Here is a 12,758-nt window from a genome sequence, read left to right as displayed (position 1 = left end):
AAGACATCACATTTTTGGAAAAGCACATTTTACTTCATTATATTGACCCTGATATGCGAAACTTGTTGAGTATCGGATTTGTTGGCTACAAGTTAGGTTTCCTGGCTAGTCTTGCGCACCTCCTGTAAATTAAATATATCGAGATACTTATCTAGAAAACGATATTTCACTTCTTGAAAATAAGTAGTATAATTGATTGTCTAGGTATAAGATTAGGATCAGGATATTGTGCTTGAACTCTAGTACATAAGTGATTATTCAAGTTAAGATTATGGTTTTAAGACGGTGCATTCGAGCTCTTTGTAGATAAGTACTTTCAAGGATTATGATTACGGTTTAGAGGAAGTGCATTTAAGTTCTAGTAAGATATTAAGTCATCATCTACAGTTATGGTTAGTAAGATACATGAATTTCTAGGTTCTAGGTTGGGGTTAGGCGGTAGTGCATTTAATCCTGTTTGTTAAGTGATTTTCTAGGGTTAGAGTTAGGCGATATTGCATCAAAGCTTTAGTACAAAAGCGGTTCTCTAAGGTTAGTGCGAGGTTTAAGACATAGATCTATAGTAAATAAGTGATCTACTTTAGCCTAGGATTAGGAGGTGTTGTATTCAATCTCTTGTAAATAAATGACTTCCTATTTAGGGTTACGGTTACTCGGTTAGGAGACAACTGGGCTTGAACATGCATGATATATGCTTGGTAAGTGTTTTAAATGATGATTTCTATGACTATCGGTGAGAAAGTCTATGTGGGGATGAGCATATGCATGGGAACTATACAATAAATGTATTTTGAGATGGTAAATTTGCTATAAACTTTCATATAAGTTCTATGACATGCATAATTGCATGTAATTACTTTAGCATCATAAACAGGTTATGGACCATCTGGTGCTCGCACAGTTTGGTTAGAGCTTTAGGCAACTTTCAGCCGTTGTTGACTGTCTTTTGCCCGTACAATGAGTTCATGGTGAGAGCTTAAGTAGCTATGGACTGTTAGGTGCTCCCATAGCTTGCTAAGCTATGATGTAAAGTATACGAGTTATCAATGACTTCACGAGATATACAAGCATCACGATTATTGCATATGTTGATTCTTATAAAACACTTGTACCAACTTTTAGAGGTGGCTCCATGGGTGGCAATTAAATTTCTTACTCCATTTATTTTCATGCCCTACAGATTTAGTCATCCCTCTAGACGCTTCAAGTTGTATACACCACTCCATTTGCTTCTACCGGTGACCCCCCCTATGATTGTGTGGTGGCGTTTCAAATTATTCTAATTCTTTATGCATAGGTGGGTTACATCCCGCACAGTTGATGTATTTTGATACATACTCTTAGAGGCTCCTCGACTCTATTTGTGAGTCCATGTACATGCTTTTGGTTTTGTTTGTATTGCAATGTCCCTTGCTCAGTTTTTTTTTTTTGATGTCCCTCTAGATTTAGATTACCTCTAATGTTTTAAAGACGAACACAAATTACCTACAAGCAATGGAATAAAATGGATCCGAATGAAATAGATATAGAGGATTCATATAGTCAGCCTTACCTAGTTTGGGATTGATGTATAGTCATTGCCAAACCCCGATCATTTCTATTAGCAGCCAGTCGTTGTAAATCATTGGTCCTTTAGGTTTATGGATTCTGAATTATAACTCTTTTTGCTTACTGCATTCAGGATAGATTATTTATACATATTAAGTTTATTTTTTAATACAAATACAGTGCTTGCCCCAAAGCTATTGGATTATGTCAAACGCGTAACTTATATTGTGGCTCTGTGCCCCTGTTCCATTAAACTTGTTGATGGGGTGCCAACATGAAAATCGCTACTTTGATCTAAAATATTCTTATAAATTTTGTATTGCTTGGGGAGGTTTTGAGTCACTTTAACCAAAATTGTGCCCTATCTTAACCAAAAGCCTAAGCTGCAACCCTTTAAGTCCTAATTGATTTTGAACCAAGTTGTCTACATTAGTGGAGGTATACATGAAGGGCAAGCCTATGGTACTACTTGTATGCATTTGAACATCTTTTTGAGAGAGAGTTAATTCTTTCCATTTGATATCCCATTTGTGTTTTGAATTAAGATTTATGAGTGTGGGATCCTCTCTTAAATGTGAGGGCACATAAGATTTGAGTTGTGAATTTAATCCCATTTTCAATTGGAAGGAATGACCAAAGAAAGTTGATTGTGATAGAGAGGCAAATTTTGAAGCTTTAGTGTCATGACTTGATTGCTACTTTGATTTGCATTAGTGTTTGAGCACTTGAAGTGTAATGAAGTTCATGAGAAGTGCTTGATAATTCATATGCTTCGGAGTAATTGTTGGTACCAATCAAAGTCTTGTTTTTGTGCTTATAGTAAAAAAATTTGGCTTGGCATGATATGGATGCATTGTTGAGTTAACTACTTGGGAGGTGATTTTGTCGCTTTCATTGCTTGAGGACAAGCAATAGTTTAAGTTTGGGGGTTTGATAAGTTGGTATTTTTCCAACTTATCTTGTCTTTAAGCCTATCTTTTTGCTATGTTTGAGTGATAAAATCGTGTGTTTAATGCCATTTACTTCTATATTACAGGTTCTATGTGATTTAGAGGTGATGTTGAAGAAACCAAGTGAAACAAATAAAAAAGAAGCTAAAAAGAGGAAAATCCGGGCAATGCCCTCAGTGGTCGCAATTGCCACAAAAGTTTGGGAAATGCAAAGATGGCAGACTTGGGTATTGCGAGGAAATCCTGGGAATTGCGAAGCATATCGATCAAGGCAGTCTTCGCAAATGCGAAGAAGACTTCGCAAATGAGAAGTCAACTCAAGCAGTCAACCTTCGCAAATGCGAAAGGAAGCAGTATAGGCATTCTTCGCAAATGCGAACCATTCTTCGCAAATGCGATAGTGCACAGTACAGCCATGCTTCGCAATTGCGAACCTTTGTTCGCAAATGCGAAGATCGTGTTCCAGAACTGGGCAATTTTGTAACTTCACATTTTTTGGTCCCAAACCCTTTAATACCCAAACCAGCTCATTTGTAAAAGATCTTTGGCAAAGATCTAAACAATTTTAGCATATTTTGAGTTCTTAGACTAGAGAAGAACAAGTCTTGAAGCTAGGGTTCGCACACACACTTGGGTCTTGAAGATTTGAAGCTTCTGGTTAAGGATTTCTTACCCATTTATATTTATTTCTTCATTTCCTTGTTTTGTATTGAATATTTAAGTGTGTAGTATTTATTTCCAACACTTGAATCTTGTTTATGGAAATACTCATATTTAAAGTGTGGATTAAATACCTTGTTGTGCTTATGTATTGAATGATTTTTATTCTTTTATGAAGTGAGTTATTGTTATTTTAATTATTCTCGTTCTTTAATATTTTCAAAGAGATTAGCTAACCCTAGGACTCGCCCATTAACTCCGAATTAATTTTGGAAAAGATAATTTGGGGTTGGGAAAGATTAATTAACAAGAATTTGAGGCGTTAACCCTCATTTTATAGATTCTACCAAGGGATAGGATTGAACTACTTGTAGCCATATCCGGGAGTGCTTAATCTCTTAATTGTTTTAGGGATAATTCAATTAGGAAGTCTTTTTAGTCTTCGGAAGAAGCTAATTAAGAATTATTATCCGTGGCTAATTAACATAAACTCGCTCATATTTGCAAAATCATGAAATACATTGGATCGTTACTTGAGTGTAATTCCCGATGCAACCATACTTGTAGCCATTGATCATTTTACTTGCTTTCTAGGTTAGTTTACATATTCGCATTTAGGTATAAACACTTTTAAAACCAAATTCTTAGTGTTTGGTATTGCGCGCTAAGTGATAATTTTCTTACATTCCTAATCGCCTACATATTGTTCTCTGTGGGATTCGACCCCGACTCATAGTTGGGTAAATTATATTGCATGCGACCGTGTCCATTTACTTTTTAGTAGTGGATTTGGACGTCATCAATGGACTTAGCCTTTAGGGTGTCACTTTCGAACTGGTGTCGAAGTAGTATCTCGTCATGGTTAGAGTGACATCGAATTCATATCTTTGATGATGGCTTTAGCCATTGGGATGTTACTTTCGAGCTGGTATCGAAGTAATATCCCGTCGCAGTTCGAGTAAAGTCGAACTCATATCTCTGTCGATGGCCTTAGCCATTGGGATGTTACTTCTGAGCTGGCGTCGAAGTAGTATCCCGTCGTAGTTCGAGTGAAGTCGAACTCGTATCTTTGTCGATGTCCTTATCCATTGGGATGTTACTTTCGAGCTAGCGTCGAAGTAGTATCTGTCGTAGTTCGAGTGAAGTCGAACTCGTATCTTTGTCGTTGGCCTTAGCCATTGGGATGTTACTTTTCGAGCTGGCGTCGAAGTAGTATCCCGTCGTAGTTCGAGTGAAGTCGAACTCATATCTTTGTCGATGGCCTTAGACATTGGGATGTTACTTTTCAAGCTGGCGTCGAAGTAGTATCCCGTCGTAGTTCGAGTGAAGTCGAACTCGTATCTTTGTCGATGGCCTGAGTGGGATGTTACTTTTCGAGCTGGCATCGAAGTAGTATCTCTTCGTAGTTTGAGTGAACTCGAACTCGTATCTTTGTCGATGGCCTTAGCCATTGGGATGTTACTTTCGAGCTGGCGTCAAAGTAGTATCCCGTCGTAGTTCGAGTGAAGTCGAACTCGTATCTTTGTTGATGGCCTTTAGCCATTGGGATGTTACTTTCGAGCTGGCGTCGAAGTAGTATCCCGTCGTGAGGGTGGCGCTCTATTTTTATTTGTTAGGAGTATCGTGGATGCTAGTTTCATTCATACATTGGAGATTTGATTATATTCCTGTAGGAAAATACGTGTTGACTTTGTACATACAATGGAGATTTGGCTATCTATGCCCAGTCCCTTCATTACTCAGCCTGGAGATCATGTCAACGGGCGGGGTAATGAACAACACTTCGGACCTCGAGACGTCTCCCTTGCCGCCTCATTAAAAACCTCACCGAGAAAACCCGATTGGGACAAAACCCGGGTGAGGGAAAAAGAGTACGACTTAGGCGGCGCCTCTTTTCAGAAGTGGAAGTATTTGAGATGGGCGACATTCCAATTGTTTTGGAGTAGTTTTCCTTCCATTGTTTCTAACTGGAATACTCCTTTATTTGCTGCCGCCGTGATTTTGTACAGCCCGTCCCAGTTTGTTCCCAGTTTTTCCTCGTTAGGGTCTTTCGCTGCTTGTGTTTTAGCTTTCTCCGACCTTGAGTGGTCGTACTTTGGCTTTTTTGTTTTAGTACCTTTCTGCTTGTTGCTTTTGGGCTATCATTCTTACGTGAGCCATGTCTCTTAGCTCTTCGACTTCATCCAGGTCTTGTAACCTACTTTCATCGTTACTTGATCCGCTCTCGTTGGAGTATCTCAGGCTAGGTTCTCCAACTTCGACGGGTATAACCGCGTCAGTCCCGTAGACTAATGAATATGGCGTCTCGCCTGTACTAGTCTTTGGCGTGGTGCGGTATGCCCATAGTACTTCTGGCAGCAGTTCAGGCCATAGCCCCTTGGCGTCCTCGAGCTTCTTTTTCAATATATTCAATATCGTTTTATTGGAGGATTCGGCTTGGCCGTTGCCGGCGAGATGGTATGGTGTGGAGAGTATTCGCTTGATGTGCCATTTTTCAAAAAACTCGGTTGTTTTCTTTCCGGCGAACTGAGGTCCATTGTCACAGCTGATTTCTTTGGGAATGCCGAAGCGGCATATTATACTTTTCCATATGAACGCGATAACTTCTTGCTCACGTATTTGAGTGTATGCACCTGCTTCCACCCATTTAGAAAAATAGTTAGTTAAAACCAAAAGGAAGCGTACCTTACCTCGCCCTGCTAGGAGGGGTCCGACAATATCCATCCCCCACTTTATGGATGGCAATGGCGAAGTGACGAAATGCAGGAGTTCTCCTGCTTGGTGTATCATAGGGGCATATTTTTGGCACTGCTCACATTTCCTGACGTAATCTGCGACTTCTTATTTCATGGTAGGCCAGTAGTATCCTGCACGGATGAGGCATCTGACAAGAGCAAGGTTTCCCATATGGGCGCTGCAGTGCCCCTCGGGTACTTCTTCTAGTACCCGTCTTGTTTGATTTGGCCCAACACATTTGGCCAGGGGGCTGCCGAACGTCCTTTTGTAAAGATCATAGTTTACGAGGCTGTCTGTGGCCGCCTGTATTCGGAGCTTTTTGGCTTCTTTCTTATCTTGTGGGAGCGTTCCTTCCTGCAAATATGTTACGATACGGTTGCGCCAGTCACAAGTTAGGTTTATAGAATGTACCCCGACCTGGTCTATCGAGGAATGGAGAAGGGTGACCACGTTTTCCTTGTTGATATTTCTGGTGGCTGCCGCTAGCTTGGCGAGACCATCCGCTTCGATATTCTGCGCCCTGGGTATCTGGTCGAGGCGGCATTCGCCGAATTCTGGTAGCAGTTTGTGAATTTCTGACTGGTACTTCTATAGTCTCTGTTCTTTGATTTGGAAAGTCCCAGTGACTCGATTCACCTCGAATTGAGAGTCGCAATGGAGGACGAGTCGTCGAGCGCCATATTTAAGGGCTAATTTCAACCCTGCAACCATAGCTTCATACTCGGCCTCGTTGTTAGTCATCTCGGGGCACCGTATGGATTGGCGAATCACTTCGCCCGTAGGGACTTCGATGACGAGTCCCAGTCCCGATCCCGATGCAATAGATGCGCCGTCGGTGTAGAGTACCCAGAGGTCGGAATGTGCGGAAGCGCGGAGCGCCTCCTGCTCTACTTCAGGCAATATTTTCGCGCTGAAATCGGCAACGAAATCGGCGAGCACTTGCGACTTTATAGCAGTTCGCGGTTGATATGTTAAATCGTGCTCGCTTAATTCTATGGCCCATTTAACCAACATACCTGATGGTTTGGGTTTGTGTAGGATGCTCGTGAGGAGGAAGGTCGTCACCACCTTTATGCGGTGACATTGAAAATATTGTCTAAGCTTTCATGAAGCTACGACTAATGTCAGAGCTAATTTCTCAAGGTGGGGGTACCTTGTTTCGGCATCAATTAAAGTTTTGCTGATATAATAAATTGGAGACTGCGTACCTTTGTTTTCTCGGACCAAAACTGCACTTACCGCGACTTCGGAGACTGCTAGGTACACCAGGAGGCATTCGCCCGGGTCTGCCTTGACGAGTAGTGGCGGCGAGGACAGGTACGCTTTCAGTTTTCTTAAGGCGTCGATGCATTCTGAATTCCACTGTAGTCCGTGATCCTTCCTTAGTACATTGAAAAATTTATGGCACCTGTCTGATGATCGTGAGATGAACCTCGACAGGGCGGCTATTCGTCCTATCAATTTCTGTACCTGCTTTTTGTTGGTTAATGTCTCCGGTATTCCTTCGATGGCCTTGATCTGATCCGGGTTGACCTCGATACCCCTTTGCGACACCAAAAAACCGAGGAACTTACCTGAGGTTACGCTAAAAGCGCATTTATCGGGATTCCGCATCGCCTCAATATTTCGAAGGCTTCCTTCAGATGACCAATGTGATCCTCCTTCCTTTTCGATTTCACTAGCATGTCATCGATGTAGACCTCCATAGTCTTTCCGAGTTGTTCTTTGAACATTTTGGTGACTAACCTTTGGTACGTTTGAGTCCGAACGGCATGACTCTGTAGCAGTATGTTCCCTGGTGAGTGATAAAAGTGGTCTTTTCTTGGTCTTCTTCTGCCATTAGAATTTGGTTGTAACCAGAATAGGCGTCTAAGAAGCTTAACAGTTCATGCCCCGCCGTTGCATCGATGAGCTGGTCGATGTGTGGTAACGGAAAGGAATCTTTTGGGCATGCTTTGTTCAGGTCTGTGAAGCCGACACACATCCGCCACTTCCCGTTCTTCTTTTTTACCATGACCACATTGGCGACCCACTAGGGATACTTTGATTCTCGGACTGAACCGTTAGCGAGCAGCTTATCAACTTCTTCGCTGACTGCATCGTTGATTGCGGCATTGAACTTTCTCCTCATTTGCCGCACAGGCGGGTAAAGAGGGTCGACATTCAGCCTGTGTGTGGCGATGTCCCTTGGGATTCCCGGCATATCTGAATGGGAAAAGGCAAGCAAATCGGCATTGTTAGTTAGGAACTCATGGAACTTACCTGGTTCTGAGAGGTTGTGCCCGATATAAGCTTTTTTGGTGCTGTCGGTGTTGTCTAATTGAATGGGATCGAGGTCTTCTACGGTTGCCTTGCAGGCTTCTATGACATCTGGGTCTTTGATGGCCTCTATTTGTATGTCGGGTTTGGTTCCCGATATGGCTGATTGCTATGCTTCCGCACTTGCCCCCTTTAGTTGTTGGGTGTATGTGCAATCTTGGGCGATTCGGTAGCATTCTTGGGCGGTGCGTTGCTCGCCCCAGATGCTGAATATTCCCCATGGGGTAGGAAATTTAATTACTTGATAGGAACTTGACGGGACGGCTCGCATGGCGTGTATTCATGGACGCCCTATGATAGCGTTGTAGGTTGTTTCCTGGTTCATGACATGAAACGTCGTTTCTAGAGTGACTCCTCCGGCCAGAATGGGCAGCACTATCTCTCCTGAGGTTCATTCCACTGCATTATTAAAACCCGTTAGTGTTATGCGGCGCAGTACTATCTTATCCTCGAGTCTCATCTGTGTGAGGACTCGTGGGTGAATAATACACGCGCCGCTTCCATCATCCACCATTATTCTTTTTACATCGGTATCCGCAATACGTAAAGTTATAACCAAAGCATCATAGTGAGGAAAAGACAAACCTTTGGTATCTGACTTATCGAAGATGATACTATCTTCGAGGTCATCATACCGTTCGTGAGCGACTGTCCGCTTGAGTTTGTGTGTAGTGGTGAATTTCACATGGTTGATTACCGTATCATCGCCGCCGCCAATGATCATTTGTATGATTCGAGCAGATGAAGGTGGTTTTGGGGGTCCTTGAGGTTGATCGCGCCCACGAGCGAAGTTAACCCGTCCCCGATCGCTCAGCAGTTCTTTTAGGTGTCCCTGGTTTAGCATTCTTACCACTTCCTGTCGCAGACCTATGCAGTCTTCGGTCTTATGCCCTCGTTCCTGATGGAATTCACACAGAACATTCCATCTCCAGGTGCTTGGATCTGACTTCATCTTTTGCGGCCACTGCACCTTTGTGCCGAGCTTTTCTAGTGCGTACATTGTTTCTGAAGGAGAAACGCAAAAGTTATGAGCAGATAACAGTGGGGGCATACCTCTTTCGTTTCGGTGTGGCGCGGTGTGTTGAGGCGTGACGTCTGCATGTCGTGGAGGAGGTGGGATGGATGTCCGAATGTAGGGCTGATGCCTTTCTCGACTGAAACGGGGTAGTTGGTCCCTTCGACCATCGTTGAGGCGATCTCTCCTTGTTACAGTTTGGACAGATGTTAGCCATTGGATCGGACCATTTAAGTCGTCCTCATCTGCCCTTACTTCAGCACAATAGGCATTATGGATTTCTTCCCACGTGGTGGGAGGGTATTTCATGAGCCTACTTAGAAGTTTTTTGGTTGCTTTCGATCCGTTTCTATTTAACCCGTTTTGGAAGGCTGCTACCGCCATCCCCTCTGATATGTTCGGTAGGCTCATTCTTACCCTGTTGAATCGGGCTAGAAAATCCCGAAGTCCTTCGCCCGTCGTCTGCCTAACGGTGAAGATGTCATTTACCCTGGTTTCCACCTTTTTCGCTCCCGCATGAGCGGTGACGAATTTATCTGCCATTTCTTCGAACGTTGATATTGACCGCGCCGGTAGTTGGGAATACCATGTCAGCGCTCCCCCTATCAGGGTTTCGCCGAACTTTTTCAGCAGCACCGATGGTACCTGTTCTTTTGACAGATCGTTGCCTTTTACTGCCGTGACGTAGTGGATTATGTGATCTTCCGGGTCCGTGGTGTCATAATATATTTTCAAGTATGGCGGCATTTTGAAGGTTTTTGGAATAGAGTGGGGGGCTGCCCCTTCACTGTATGGTTGCTCGATGAATCGGCCGACGTCTCGTTTTGGTAGCAACTCCGGAGCGCCCGGTATTTTATCGACACTTTCTTGATGCTTCCTCATCTAATCATGGAGTGTTTTGTTCTCATTTTCCGTTTCTTCCATTTTCTTTAAGATGGCTACAAGTGCATCGTTACCTGCATCAATGATAGTATGAGTGTTACCTGTGCGTGGAGTTTCTGGCTCATCGGCGACAGTTGCGGTGCCTGCGTGTATGGTGCCTCCGATATCTCTTTGAACGGGTTTGTCAAGTATGTTGCTCAAGGTGTTTGTCAACCACTCTTCTAATAGCCTTTTCACAGCCGGTGGTGCTTCTCCTGCTGCGGATGTTGAGGTTCCCCTCTCGCGTGAGACAGTCACGGCTTTCGGGGGGGGGGGGGGGGTAGGGGGGGGAGGGGGTGATGTATATCCCTCAGGTGTAACGCTTGGCATTGCGTTTTCATTGTATTCCCTGCCGGCTTCGTTGATAGAATCCAGAAGGTTGTTCGTGACACCTACTATTGCCTTTAATCTTGCTTCCCCCTTTCCTGCCATTGTTGGTCCTTGCGAGGCTAAGAAGAGGTGATTATCCCTTTCAAGGATCTAGACGAAACTAAAATCTCAGCTAACGAAATCCCCACAGACGGCGCTAAATTGTTTGACTCAAAACATATTGGAACCTTTTTGAATAAATCAATTAAAAAGAATGAAGGGGTAAATCTTAGCTAAGTATAATGAACTCTAGAACAAAAGGGTATAGAAGATGAACACAATGGGTAATATTTCTTGATCTTGTGAAAGTCGGTGCTTGAATGTTCGAAATGCCAATCTTTTATCTAGAAAAGTATTAGAATCAGTATTCTTAGCCAAATCAGCCAAAAAAGCCCCTTTCAACAAGATTTTTTCCCTACTATATATAAAGGACAAACCCCTTCTGAACCCTCAAAGACGTATCATAGGGAATATTCGCGAGTATATTCCTAATGCCCCCTGTTGGGCCTACACTACTATAAAAGTCGTACGTCTTCTGTTCGTTGTCTGTCGTCCTCCGCAAGACGTCAAGCTATGAAAATCTCGTCTTCTGTCGTATTTGTCAATGGCCGTGGTTGTCCAAATTTAGACCCATACACTCTCGAGATTATAAATCTCACATTTAAGGAGGTTTACCTATAAATTCCTTTGAACGACCTAATAGTGTAAAAAATAATTTACACTAACGGCGTATATTTAAAGCTGAATTGAAATTAGATAGTACACAAGTAGAGTTCTCCACATGTACTTCCACTTTAACTAGCGAAGTCTGATAGAGTACGACATTTTTTTTTTTTAAAAAAGAAAAAGAAAGGAAGATTTGTCCTTCAAAATTTTGACATATTGACCACCAATGAAGAGTAATAGGAAACGAGTAAATAAAGAGTGCAGTGAAGTCAGGAGTCGCTGGGCTCCGACCATATGGTGGAAAGTGCGGTCCACACTCCGCAGTACGCGTCCCCTATAGTCATAGTATTTCACTACTCTAAGACCATGGTCATTGGCTCCTAAGACCATTGTTGTCACGATCCGGATTTCCCATCCTTGGGAGTCGTGATGGCGCCTACTAGTGAAAGCTAGGCAAGCCAATCAATTGAATTATTTACCTTGTTTCCATTTTAATCCGTTAACAATTAAGAACCAACATTTAATAAACAACAGAATTAATAAGCGGAAGACTGAATTGCAATGTTTTAATAATACTACCAATACCAATCCATAACAAAACTACCCAAGACTGGTGTCACAATTTCACAGACGGTCTAGGAATACTACGAACAAGGGTCCAAAATATAAATACAATGTTGTCTCTGAAATACATAAATGAAACAGGATGAAAGGATAGAAGGAGATGCCAAGGCCTGGGGACGCCTGCAGGTCTACCTCGGATCTCCGAATGGACTAACGACAGCAACACAAAGCTAAGGTCCGTATGCTCCAGTACCGGGATCTGCACAAAGAGTGCAGAGTGTAGTATCAGCACAACCGACCCCATGTGCTGGTAAGTGCCTAGCCTAACCTCGGCGAAGTAGTGACGAGGCTAAGACTAGACTACCTGTGCAGTTAAATCATATACCGCAAAAAATAAAGGCAAACTTTATAATTAAAGATAGGAAGGGGAAATCATGCTGCGGGGAACAACAAGTATCAAAGAAAACCAACAGTTAAATGTAGAGAACCATAACTCAGTTATCATAAAAAAAAATCAGGAAATCAAAGACAACTGCACGGCATCACCCTTCGTGCTTTAACACTCTCGCACAAGTAGCATGCACGCATCACCCTTCATTCTTTAACACTCTCTCACAAATATCGTGCACGGCATCACCCTTCGTGCTTTACACTCTTCCTCACCCAAGCAACAATCACAAGCAATTTGTGCAAGGGAATCAGTGACTTCACAATAAAATCAAGTAACAACAGAAAATCAGGGAATAAATGTAAAGAACACCATAACTCAATTATCAGCAAGAATTAGGAAAATCAAGGACAAGTGCACGGCATCACCCTTTCATCCTCACCATAAGAATCAATATAATCGGCACGGCATCACCCTTCATGCTTTTACCTCACATAATCATGGCACGGAATGATCCTTCGTGCATTATCACTCATATAAAGGCACGAAATGGTACATCGTGCAGCACGGCATCACCCTTCGTGCATTAACACTCTCTCAAATATCATGCACGGCATCACCC

Source organism: Nicotiana attenuata, unplaced genomic scaffold (genome assembly GCF_001879085.1).
Source record: "Nicotiana attenuata strain UT unplaced genomic scaffold, NIATTr2, whole genome shotgun sequence".
In the NCBI taxonomy this organism is placed as follows: domain Eukaryota; kingdom Viridiplantae; phylum Streptophyta; class Magnoliopsida; order Solanales; family Solanaceae; genus Nicotiana; species Nicotiana attenuata.
The sequence above is the reverse complement of the archived record's forward strand: the minus strand, read 5'-3'. Positions refer to the sequence as shown.